Source organism: Nyctereutes procyonoides, unplaced genomic scaffold, assembly GCF_905146905.1.
Source record: "Nyctereutes procyonoides isolate TBG_1078 unplaced genomic scaffold, NYPRO_anot_genome, whole genome shotgun sequence".
Classification (NCBI taxonomy): Eukaryota; Metazoa; Chordata; class Mammalia; order Carnivora; family Canidae; genus Nyctereutes; species Nyctereutes procyonoides.
Window position 1 is genome coordinate 53,242,329 of NW_026575140.1, and position 12,151 is coordinate 53,254,479.

The window sequence follows — 12,151 nt, forward strand, 5'->3', positions numbered from 1 at the left end:
ATGAGAGACTCCTAACTCTGGGAAACGAACTAGGGGTGGTGGGAGGAGGGGGGGGTGCCTGGGTGGCGGCACTGAGGGGAGCACTTGGCGGGATGAGCACTGGGTGTTATGCTATATGTTGGCAAATTGAACTCCAATAAAAAATAAATTTATAAAAATTTTAAAAAAGGGAAAAAAAAGGCAGGTGATAAGAACAGGTGACAGGTAAGAAGTTTAGATGAGCACCAGCTGATGCACGGAAGTGTTGTTACTACATCGTGCCCCTGAGGGTAACAGAACACCGCTTGTGAACTGGAATTACAATAAACACTTAAAAAAAAGAGGTATGGGGGCATCTCGGTGGCACAGCGGTTGAGCATCTGCCTTCAGCTCAGGGCGTGACCCCAGGGTTCCGGGATCGAGCCCCACATCGGTTCCCCGCAGTGAGCCTGCTTCTCCCTCTGCCTGTGTCTCTGCCTCTCTGTGTTTCATGGCCTGGGGGCGGGGGGTGGGGGGACCGTCCGCAGGAGGCAGGTGCCACCGTGAGAAAGCGTGAATTAAATACACAATGTAAAGTTAGGCTCTAAGAACAAGCCACAGAGGAACAGAGCGATGGAGCTGAGTGATCGGAAGGAAGACATACACTCCCAAATACGTGCAAAAACACGGTTAAAAAGCAAGAGAAGGTTTTAAAAGAGAAGTTCCCCCATGGAGTTCCCTCCCTCCCTCTCCTGGTTCTCCCCTCTCCTCCTCCCCCCTCCCCTCTCCCTTCCCCTTCCCTCCTTCCCTGTCTCTCTTCTCACTCTCACCCTCCCCTTCTCTCCCACCCTCTTTCCCAGCCCCCTCCTCTTCTTCCTCCCTCCCTCTCCCCTCTCTTCCTCCCTCTCCCTATCCCACCCCTGCTCCCCTTCTCCCCTCTCCCTCACTCTCTGTCACTCCCTCCCTCTCCCTCTCTCTTCTTCCATCTCTCCCTCTGTCTCCCCCTCCCTCTCTCTGAATGTGTGCCCTTGGAAACCCCCATCACCATTCCTCCCCCATTTACACCTCCTTGGCTACCAGCCCACTAGAATATATCGAGTTCGCTATAAGGGGCTCCTGTGCTTTCGCTCCGCGGTACTGTCCACGGTTTGGCATGGAGCAGCAATCACTTTGAGGCCTTAGGACATGCCTGAATCAAATCTGTCAGTTACTGAAATAAATTGTTTAGCCTGTCTCACCCTTAAGTTATGGCTGTGCAGAAACCTGTAAAGATGTCTTTTGTATCTCAAAATATTGTTCACTTGCAACAAGTTTCATTGTGTGATTGTGATCCTCTTTGTATAAAACTGAAGAGGAAAGTCTGAAATTAAGTGAAATGATTTAGGTAAAAACAGAAATCTTCTGTAAAATCTGCTGTAACCACATTGGGTACATATGTATGCATGTTTGTGAATATGTGTATGAATGTTTGTGTAATTAAAATATAATAGAGATTGGGCTAAGTTATCCAGATTTGTATTAAAAAAGGTAGTTTTTGAAGGGAATGATATTTCGACTCCAATTAAACAAAAGAATTCACCAATTAAACAAGAGAAAGAGCAGAAATAAAAATTGATATAATACGATAAATAAAACCTCCTGCTCTCGATTTCAGGTCATGATTCCCCAGAGCCACGGGATGGAGCCCTGTGTGGGACTCTATGCTGGGTGGGAGACTGCTTAGGATTGTCTCTGCCTCTCCCTCTGCCCCTCCTCCCTCACCACTGGGGTACAATCTCTCTCTCTCTCTCTCTCTAAAAAGAGATTCTTAAAATAAAATGAGGGGCACCTGGGTGGGTGGCTCAGGGGTTAAACACCTGCCTTCGGCTCAGGGCATCCTGGGATGGAGTCCTGTATCAGGCTCCCCAAAGGGAGCCTGCTCCTCCCTCTGCCTGTGTCTCTGCATCTCTCTGTGTGTCTCTCATGAATAAATAAATAATATCTTTAGGAATTATTAAAAAAATTAAAATGAGCAAATGCTATCAAGCAATATATACAAAATAATTTCTAAATCAAGCAAGTTTGAATTGAGGACAAAGAAAACACTGAACAAGACTAAGGAGGCCACTTTATATTTACAAAGAGTAAAGCTCTTCTACAGTAAGCTCTTCCAGTAATTAATAACTATGCATCAAATAAGAGAGCATTAAAGTCATAAAGCTGAACCTATTAGGAATACAAGGAACAAATACATCTGGTAAAATATTTTAATTTACCTCCCTTAGTTCAGGACATATTAAATGGACAAAAGTAATTACTAAGGATAGTATAACAGTAACAACGAAAAGCTAAGATAGACCTAATTGCCAAATATCCAATTCCATAATGTAGAAACAGAAAATAGATATTTGGAAATGCTCACAAAAACTGATCCTAAAATAGCCCACATTGAAATCCTCATCAAATTCCAAAATGTATTGAAATCGTACTTAGTCCTCAGACCTCTGTGCAATGAAAGAAAACTTAACACAAAATGTTCACAGAATCTGAAAGAAGGACTTTGATGCACATAGTTTATTTGGGAAACAAGACAAATGGGAGGAAGTAGGGAAAGGGAGACAAAAACTATATGGGAAATGAAGGAAACAGCAGATCTGAGTTTTCCTGGGGACCCTCTAAGGAATCATGGAGTGTGTACCTCAGAACTTTCCCATCTAGGGAAGAGGAAGCTGGGGAATTTATCCACTGACTTCTGTCCTCTGTCAGGTGCAGGGAGCTCCAGAGGCTATTTTATCTGGTTGACAACTGACTTACAAGACCTGAGCCACTAGAGAAATACCTTTAGGCAGAAGGGGAAAGTTGTAGCTGGCAGCCGAGAGGGGAGGCTGCTCAGGTGCACACCTGTCCTCCAGCTAAATTACGACGTGCTGGGTACACCCTAAGCACCCCCCCACCCCCCCCCCACCCGTCGTACCTCTGCATAACTTCCTCCCACTCTTGAGTGCTGGTGGAACCAGAGACCACTCCAACCAACAGAATATGGCAAAGGGGATGGGAAGCCACTCCCACGTTGAGGTTTGCTTAGGTTACATTTTATAGAAAAGGTGAAGGGGTTTTGCAGACATAATTAAAGTCCCAGACTGCTTGGATTTAGTCAAGAGGGAAATTACCTTAGGTGGGTCAGACTTAATAAGGTGAAAAATTCTTTTTTTTTTTTAAGTTTTTTTATTTATTTGAGAGAGCGCGCCCAGCAAGCAATAACATGAATAGGGAGAGAAGGAGAAGCAGACTCCATGCTGAGCAGGGAGCCCCAAGCAGGGCTCAGTCCCAGGACCCCAAGATCATGACCGAAGGCAGATGCTTACCTGACTGAGCCACCCAGGTGCTCCTTAGTGAAAAATTCTTAAGAGTGACTGCACCCCATCGAAAGATGAATGGATAAAGAAGATGTGGTTTATGTATACAATGGAATATTACTCAGCCATTAGAAACAACAAATACCCACCATTTGCTTCAACGTGGATGGAACTGGAGGGTATTATGCTGAGTGAAGTAAGTCAATCGGAGAAGGACAAACAGTGTATGTTCTCACTTATTTGGGGAATATGAATAATAGTGAAGGGGAATATAAAGGAAGGGAGAAGAAATGTGTGGGAGATATCAGAAAGGGACACAGAACATAAAGACTTCTAACTCTGGGAAATGAACTAGGGGTGGTGGAAGGGGAGGAGGGCGGGGGGTGGGGGTGAATGGGTGACGGGCACGGAGGGGGACACTTGACGGGATGAGCACTGGGTGTTATTCTGTATGTTGGTAAATTGAACACCAATAAAAATTAATTTATAAAAAAAAAAAAAAAAAAAAAAAAAAAGTGACTGCACCATCCTGAAGTCAGAGAGATCCCTCCAGCTGACCTTGAAGAAACAAAAGTCATGTTGTAAAGTGTGAGGTGAGCCCTCCGCCAGCTGACTTAGTGACTGTGGCTTTGTGAGACCCAAACAGTGATCTAGGTCTGAACTCCTGAGCCACAAAGGCTGAAAGATAACAGTACCTGTTGTTTTACATTTGTGATGATTTATCACACAACACAGAAAACTAATATGGGATGTGACGCATCAATAGTGTCTTTTTCACTGGAGAATAAGTCATAACACCTGATTCTCTGGTCTGAGCATCATCAAAGCTGGAAGCACAGATCATAGATGTTAACAGCAATGAAAACACTATGAAAACCCATGGGTCACACCTTCAGCAGTGCTCAGAGCAAAATTCACAACTTCACCTTCTTATGTTGATGAAAAATAAGAAACAAGGGATGTCTGGGTGGCTCAATCTGTTAAGCATCTGCCTATGGCTCAGGTCATGATCCTAGGGTCCTTGATTTGGGCTGGGATCATGACCTTAGGGTCATGAGATCAAGCCCCACATCGTGCTCTGCACTGGGTGTGGAGTCTGCTTAACCTCTTTCACTCCCTCTGCCCCTCTCTTCCTCCCCTTCCTCTCTAAAAAGAAAAGAAAGAAATAGAAAGAAAGAAGAAAGAAAGAAAGAAAGAAAGAAAGAAAGAAAGAAAGAAAGAAAGAAAAAGGAAGGAAGGAAGGAAGGAAGAAAAAGAAAGGAAGGAAGGAAGGAAGGAAGGAAGAAAAAGAAAGGAAGGAAGGAAGGAAGGAAGAGAGAGAAACTAAATATATTAGGATTTAACTCAAGAAGTTAGGGAAAAAATAACAAAATTAATTTAAGAAAAGCAGAGAGAGGGAATTAGCAAGAAGGGGAGGGATATTGTAGAAAAATAAAATAAGGGGGGCACCTGGGTGGCTCAGTCCAGATAAGTGGCTGCTTTTGGGTCAGGTCATGATCTCAGGGTCCTGGGATCAAATCACAGCTCAGGCTCCATACACAGCTGGAGTCTGCTTCTCCCTCTCCCTCTGCCCCTCAGCCCTGCTCTTGCTTTCACTTTTTCTCTCAAATAAATAAATAAAATCTTATAAAAAATAAGGAAAAAGTGATAAAACTAAGAGGCAAATTTAGGAGGTAATTCCTTAAAAAGTAAAGGAAAATACAATTGGAAGTGATCCTAAGCAGGGGAAAAAGAAAACCACATAAATATACAAAAGATGAGAAATTCACTGAGTTTATTTTCATAAACACAAATGCAGAGAAAATAAAAAGAAGAAACTATTGTCCTTTGCTTGACACAATCCAAATATATTTGAAAAGGTGAATTAAATGAAGTTTGGATAGGAAAATACAAATTACCAAATGTGACTCTAGAAGAGCATTAGAAGGACACTTGGGTCTAAAGCTCGTGTTGGAGCAGAAATGGGTTGATGGCAAAGGCAGCAGGAGGTGAATCTGGAAAGCAGGAAAGGACTCAGAACCACCTAGTAAGCCAGGTAAGCAAATTTAGATTTGACCTTGGTGATTTCAGATTTGACCTTGACCTTCGAGACCTGAAACCATGTGATGTGGAACTGAGCCACTTCCCAAGGAGGGAAGTGATGGGATCTGATTCTTCCCTTTCAAAAGATCACTCTGGTGAAGAAAAGAAAACAAAACAAAACACAAAAATCAAAATGGAACAATTACAGTGGGAAACACAGTTAATAAATAGCCCCCTTCCCATCACAATAAAGTACTCAAGATAATTTCACAATGTAATTGCGTTAATCCTTTAAAGTTGAGTTCCGTTTGCCATTTTAATTGTTCAAGACAAAGAAAACTAAGGCTTCCAATTATTTTTATGAGACTCGACGTTTGAGAAATAAATACCACAAAGATAGATAAATTTCATTTGTGAACACTGATCTCAAAATCTTACATAAAATGTTAGGACACAATAGGATATTAAAAATTGATGCCCAAAGTAAGGAGGGCACATGATGAGATGAGCACTGGGTGTTATAGTATATGTTGGCAAATTGAATTTACATTAAATAAATAAAGAAAATAAAAAATTGATACCCAAGGTCAAGTAATATCAGGAGTAATAATCAGAAATACTCAAAGAATAATTTGATATTGGGAAATTATTAATATATTTCATTTTATTAATAGCTCATCATGAAAAATTATGTGATCCTCTTCAAAGATACTTAGAATGGGATAGAAATAGGCAGATATGGATATGGTATGGACATAGATACAGATATAGAAAAGTACAGCATGAAACCTGGAAAGAAGGAAGTAGGGGCACCTGAGTAGCCCAGTGGTTGAGCATCTGCCTTTGGCTCAGGTCATGACCGCAGGGTCCTGGGATGGAGTCCCACATTGGGCTCCCCACAGGGAGCCTGCTTCTCCTTCTGCCTGTGTCTCTGCCTCTCTCTCACACAAATAGATAAAATTCAGAAAATAAAAGAAGGAAGTAACTTTATCATTATTTGCAAATGATATGAGATTGCATGCCTAAAAAGCACAAAAGAATAAACTTCAAAACTATTTTTTAATTGAAGTATAGTTAACAGTGTAGTGTTAGTTTGAGGTGTACACTATAGTGATTCAACAATTCTATCCATTGTTCCATTCACATCAAGATAAATGTACTATTAATCCCCTTTATTCACCCCTCCCCCTACCACCTCCCCTCTGGCAACCACCAATTTGTTCTAATTAAGAGTCTGGGTTTTTTGTTTGTTTGTTTGTCTCTGTTTTTGTTTGCTCATTTGTTTTGTTTCTTAAATTCCCCATAGAGTGAAATCATATGATATTTGTTTTTCTCTGACTGACTTATTTCACATAGCATAACACTCCCTAGCTCCATCCACGTCATCCCAAATGGCAAGATTTCATTCTTTTTTATGGCTGAATAACATCCATTATATATGTATACCACCTGTTCTTTTTTTTTAATAAATTAACTTTTATTGGTGTTCAATTTACCAACATACAGAATAACACCCAGTGCTCATCCTGTCAAGTGTCCCCCTCAGTGCCCGTCACCCATTCACCCCCACCCCGCGCCCTCCTCCCCTTCCACCACCCCTAGTTCGTTTCCCAGAGTTAGGAGTCTTTATGTTCTGTGTCCCTTTCTGATATTTCCCACACATTTCTTCTCCCTTCCCTTATATTCCCTTTCACTATTATTCATATTCCCCAAATGAATGAGAACATACACTGTTTGTCCTTCTCCGATTGACTTACTTCACTCAGCATAATACCCTCCAGTTCCATCCACGTTGAAGCAAATGGTGGGTATTCATCATTTCTAATGGCTGAGGAATATTCCATTGTATACATAGACCACATCTTCTTTATCCATTCATCTTTCGATGGACACCGAGGCTCCTTCCACAGTTTGGCTATTGTGGACATTGCTGCTAGAAACATCGGGGTGCAGGTGTCCCGGCGTTTCATTGCATCTGAATCTTTGGGGTAAATCCCTAACAGTGCAATTGCTGGGTCGTAGGGCAGGTCTATTTTTAACTCTTTGAGGAACCTCCACACAGTTTTCCAGAGTGGCTGCACCAGTTCACATTCTCACCAACAGTGTAAGAGGGTTCCCTTTTCTCCGCATCCTCTCCAACATTTGTGGTTTCCTGCCTTGTTAATTTTCCCCATTCTCACTGGTGTGAGGTGGTATCTCATTGTGGTTTTGATTTGTATTTCCCTGATGGCAAGTGATGCAGACCATTTTCTCAAGTGCGTGTTGTCCATGTCTATGTCTTCCTCTGTGAGATTTCTCTTCATGTCTTTTGCCCATTTCATGATTGGATTGTTTGTTTCTTTGGTGTTGAGTTTAAGAAGTTCTTTATAGATTTTGGAAACTAGCCCTTTATCTGATATGTTATTTGCAAATATCTTCTCCCATTCTGTAGGTTGCCTTTGAGTTTTGTTGACTGTATCCTTTGCTGTGCAAAAGCTTCTTACCTTGATGAAGTCCCAATAGTTCATTTTTGCTTTTGTTTCTTTTGCTTTCGTGGATGTATCTTGCAAGAAGTTACTGTGGCCAAGTTCAAAAAGGGTGTTGCCTGTGTTCTCCTCTAGGATTTTGATGGAATCTTGTCTCACATTTAGATCTTTCATCCATTTTGAGTTTATCTTTGTGTATGGTGCAAGAGAGTGGTCTAGTTTCATTCTTCTGCATGTGGATGTCCAATTTTCCCAGCACCATTTATTGAAGAGACTGTCTTTCTTCCAGTGGATAGTCTTTCCTCCTTTATCGAATATTAGTTGACCATAAAGTTCAGGGTCCACTTCTGGGTTCTCTATTCTGTTCCATTGATCTATATGTCTGTTTTGTGCCAGTACCACACTGTCTTGATGACCACAGCTTTGTAGTACAACCTGAAATCTAGCATTGTGATGCCCCCAGATATGGTTTTCTTTTTTAAAATTCCCCTGGCTATTCGGGGTCTTTTCTGATTCCACACAAATCTTAAAATAATTTGTTCTAACTCTCTGAAGAAAGTCCATGGTATTTTGATAGGGATTGCATTAAACGTGTAAATTGCCCTGGGTAACATTGACATTTTCACAATATTAATTCTGCCAATCCATGAGCATGGAATATTTTTCCATCTCTTTGTGTCTTCCTCAATTTCTTTCAGAAGTGTTCTATAGTTTTTAGGGTATAGATCCTTTACCTCTTTGGTTAGGTTTATTCCTAGGTATCTTATGCTTTTGGGTGCAATTGTAAATGGGATTGACTCCTTAATTTCTCTTTCTTCAGTCTCATTGTTAGTGTATAGAAATGCCATTGATTTCTGGGCATTGATTTTGTATCCTGCCACGCTACCAAATTGCTGTATGAGTTCTAGCAATCTTGGGGTGGAGGCTTTTGGGTTTTCTATGTAGAGTATCATGTCATCGGCGAAGAGGGAGAGTTTGACTCCTTCTTTGCCAATTTGAATGCCTTTATGTCTTTTTGTTGCCTGATTGCTGAGGCTAGGACTTCCAATACTATGTTGAATAGCAGTGGTGGGAGTGGACATCCCTGTCTTGTTCCTGATCTTAGGGGAAAGGCTCCCAGTGCTTCCCCATTGAGAATGATATTTGCTGTGGGCTTTTCGTAGATGGCTTTTAAGATGTCGAGGAATGTTCCCTCTATCCCTACACTCTGAAGAGTTTTGATCAGGAATGGATGCTGTATTTTGTCAAATGCTTTCTCTGCATCTAATGAGAGGATCATATGGTTCTTGGTTTTTCTCTTGCTGATATGATGAATCACATTGATTGTTTTACGAGTGTTGAACCAGCCTTGTGTCCCGGGGATAAATCCTACTTGGTCATGGTGAATAATTTTCTTAATGTACTGTTGGATCCTATTGGCTAGTATCTTGTTGAGAATTTTTGCATCCATGTTCATCAGGGATATTGGTCTGTAATTCTCCTTTTTGGTGGGGTCTTTGTCTGGTTTTGGAATTAAGGTGATGCTGGCCTCATAGAATGAATTTGGAAGTACTCCATCTCTTTCTATCTTTCCAAACAGCTTTAATAGAATAGGTATGATTTCTTCTTTAAACGTTTGATAGAATTCCCCTGGGAAGGCATCTGGCCCTGGACTCTTCTGTCTTGGGAGGTTTTTGATGACTTCTTCAATTTCCTCCCTGGTTATTGGCCTGTTCAGGTTTTCTATTTCTTCCTGTTCCAGTTTTGTATACCACCTGTTCTTTATCCATTCATCTATGGATGGACACTTGGGCTGTTACCTTATCTTGGCTATTGTAAATAACACTGCAATAATAGGGATGCATATATCTTTTCAAATTCGTGGTTTTGTTTTCTTTGGGTAAAAACTCAGTAGTGGAATGACTAGATCATATGGTCATTCTATTTTTAATTTTCTGAGGAACCTCCATACCATTTTCCACAGGAGCTGTACCAGTTTGCATTCCTACCAAAAGTGCACTGTTTTGTTTTGTTTTGTTTTTCACATCTTTGCCAACGCTTGTTATTTCCTGTGTGTGTGGGGGGGGGGTGGTTAAAGATTTTATTCATTTATTCATGAGAGACACAGAGAGAGGCAGAGTCATAGGCAGAGGGAGAAGCAGACTCCCTGCGGGGAGCCCGATGCAGGACTTGATCCCTGAACCCCAGGATCATGACCTGAGCCAAAGGCAGATGCTCAACCACTGAGCCACCCAGGCACCCCTCTTGTGTTTTTTACTTTAGCCATGCTGACAGGTGTAAGATGATCATTGTGGTTTTAATTTGCATTAAAAATAGTTTTACTATTGCATTAAAATAGTTTTTGTAAAACTATTACTAACAATAAAAAATAAAACAGTTAGATAAAAATTAATATAAATAATGGGTTTTTGTATATTAGCCACAAGAAAAGTAGAAAACACAATTGAAAACGTATTTCACTTATAGTAGTAATGAAAAGAATAAAGTAGCTAGAGAATGGTGTGATTTAAAATATGCAAGATCTAGAAGTGCCTTGCTGGCTCAGTCAGGAGTGTGTGACTCTTGATCTTGGGATTGAGTTGGGACTCATGTTGGGTGTTTATTTTATTCAAAAATAAAAAAATAAAAATCTTGAAATATTTAAGACCTACATAAAGAAAAATTTTAAGTGAAACTGATGAAGTTTTTTAAAAATTGATTAATGGAAAGTTATTGAATAGGATTGCTCAATGTTACAAAGATTTCAAATGTCCCTAAATTAATCTATAATAAATGCAACAAATGTTAAAAGCAGCGTTTTACTAACACTAGAAAAATATGTTCCAAAATTCATATAGAAAAATAAACATGCAATGGCAGCTGGAACACTTAAGCAAAAAAGAATGGGAACCAGGAAGGCCACACTGAAAAAAAAAAAAAAACCATGGTAATTGCAATTATGGGGGACTCATACTTGAATACACAGGCAGATCAAAGGAAAAGATTGGGGAATCTGTAAATCAACCCAAAACATACGTGAGTTTCATAAGTGATAAATATAGCACAACAAATCAGGGCAGAAGAAAATGAACTCTTCACCAAATGGTCTTCATAACCAATCGCAGAAAGAAAAGACATCCCTACTTCACTAACACCAAAATCAATTTTAGATGATCACAGATTTAAACATTAAAAAACTAGAACGGAACTGATGAAGACATGAGAAAAAACTTTAAATAATCCCAGAATAAGAAAGACTTTCCTAATTATGATCACCCCCCCCCCTCCCAAAAGCCTGAAAGCGCTTAAAGAAAAGATGGAAAAATTTGACTAGCATCAAAATGAAAAGTTCTAAAAACAAAAAACTTAGGAATGCTGAATGGAAAAATACCATAAACAAACTCAAAAGACATACAACATACTGGGGAAAAAACTTGTTCATGCTTATCGCAAAGGGATCATTCCGTTTCTGTATAAACGGTACACACAAACTACAGAAAAAACACGTGTAACTTTACTTAGAATAATAAAAATGCAAAATTAGAAAACCAAGATACATTTACTTCCCTTGTATCAGAGAGGCAAAAATAAACTTTGGCCGCGCTCTGTGTTGGCGGGATGGGTGTTGGCATGGGGTCCAGCACAGGTGTGAGGAAACAGGTACACTCCAGCCTCGGCGGGTGGTGGTAAAATAAATCATGACCTCCATGGAGGGCAATATGGCCATAATCAACAAAATCACGACAAAATTACATTACCCCTGGGTCCAACTTGCATAGTAGGTATGAAATGATGCGATTGACATTCCATAGAATGAGTATTTGTTGAAAGCCTACGATGTATCAGTCCTATTCTAATTGTTGAAGATAAAGCAGGAAACAAAACAAAATCCTTCCTGTATTCAAGGAAGGACATAATCCTTTTCTCTTTTTTTTAAGGAAGGAAATAATTCTTGGTGAAGGCATACCATAAACAAATAAAAGAGACCAATACAATAAATTCTGGTTCATGCACACAATGCAATACTCTAAAGCTATTTTAGAAAGTGAGGCAGCTCTATATGTATTGATATGAAAGATATAGCAAGTGAAACAGGCAAGGTTAGAAGCATATGCACAGCATATTGCTATTTGTGTAAAAACAAAAACAAAAACCTCCATACACACATACACGGAGGGACACACAAGAAGCTGGAAATTGTAGCTGTCTCTGGGTGCCAGGGAAATCAGGACTGGGAAAGAGACATATTTTGCTAGATATCCTTTTGTTCCTTTGAAATTATGTGCCATGGACATGTATTAAATATAAAATAATGCATGAAAATTGCTACCAAAAATATAAATAAATAGGAACGACTGAGCATACGTGCCCAAACAAGTGTTAATTCTGAGT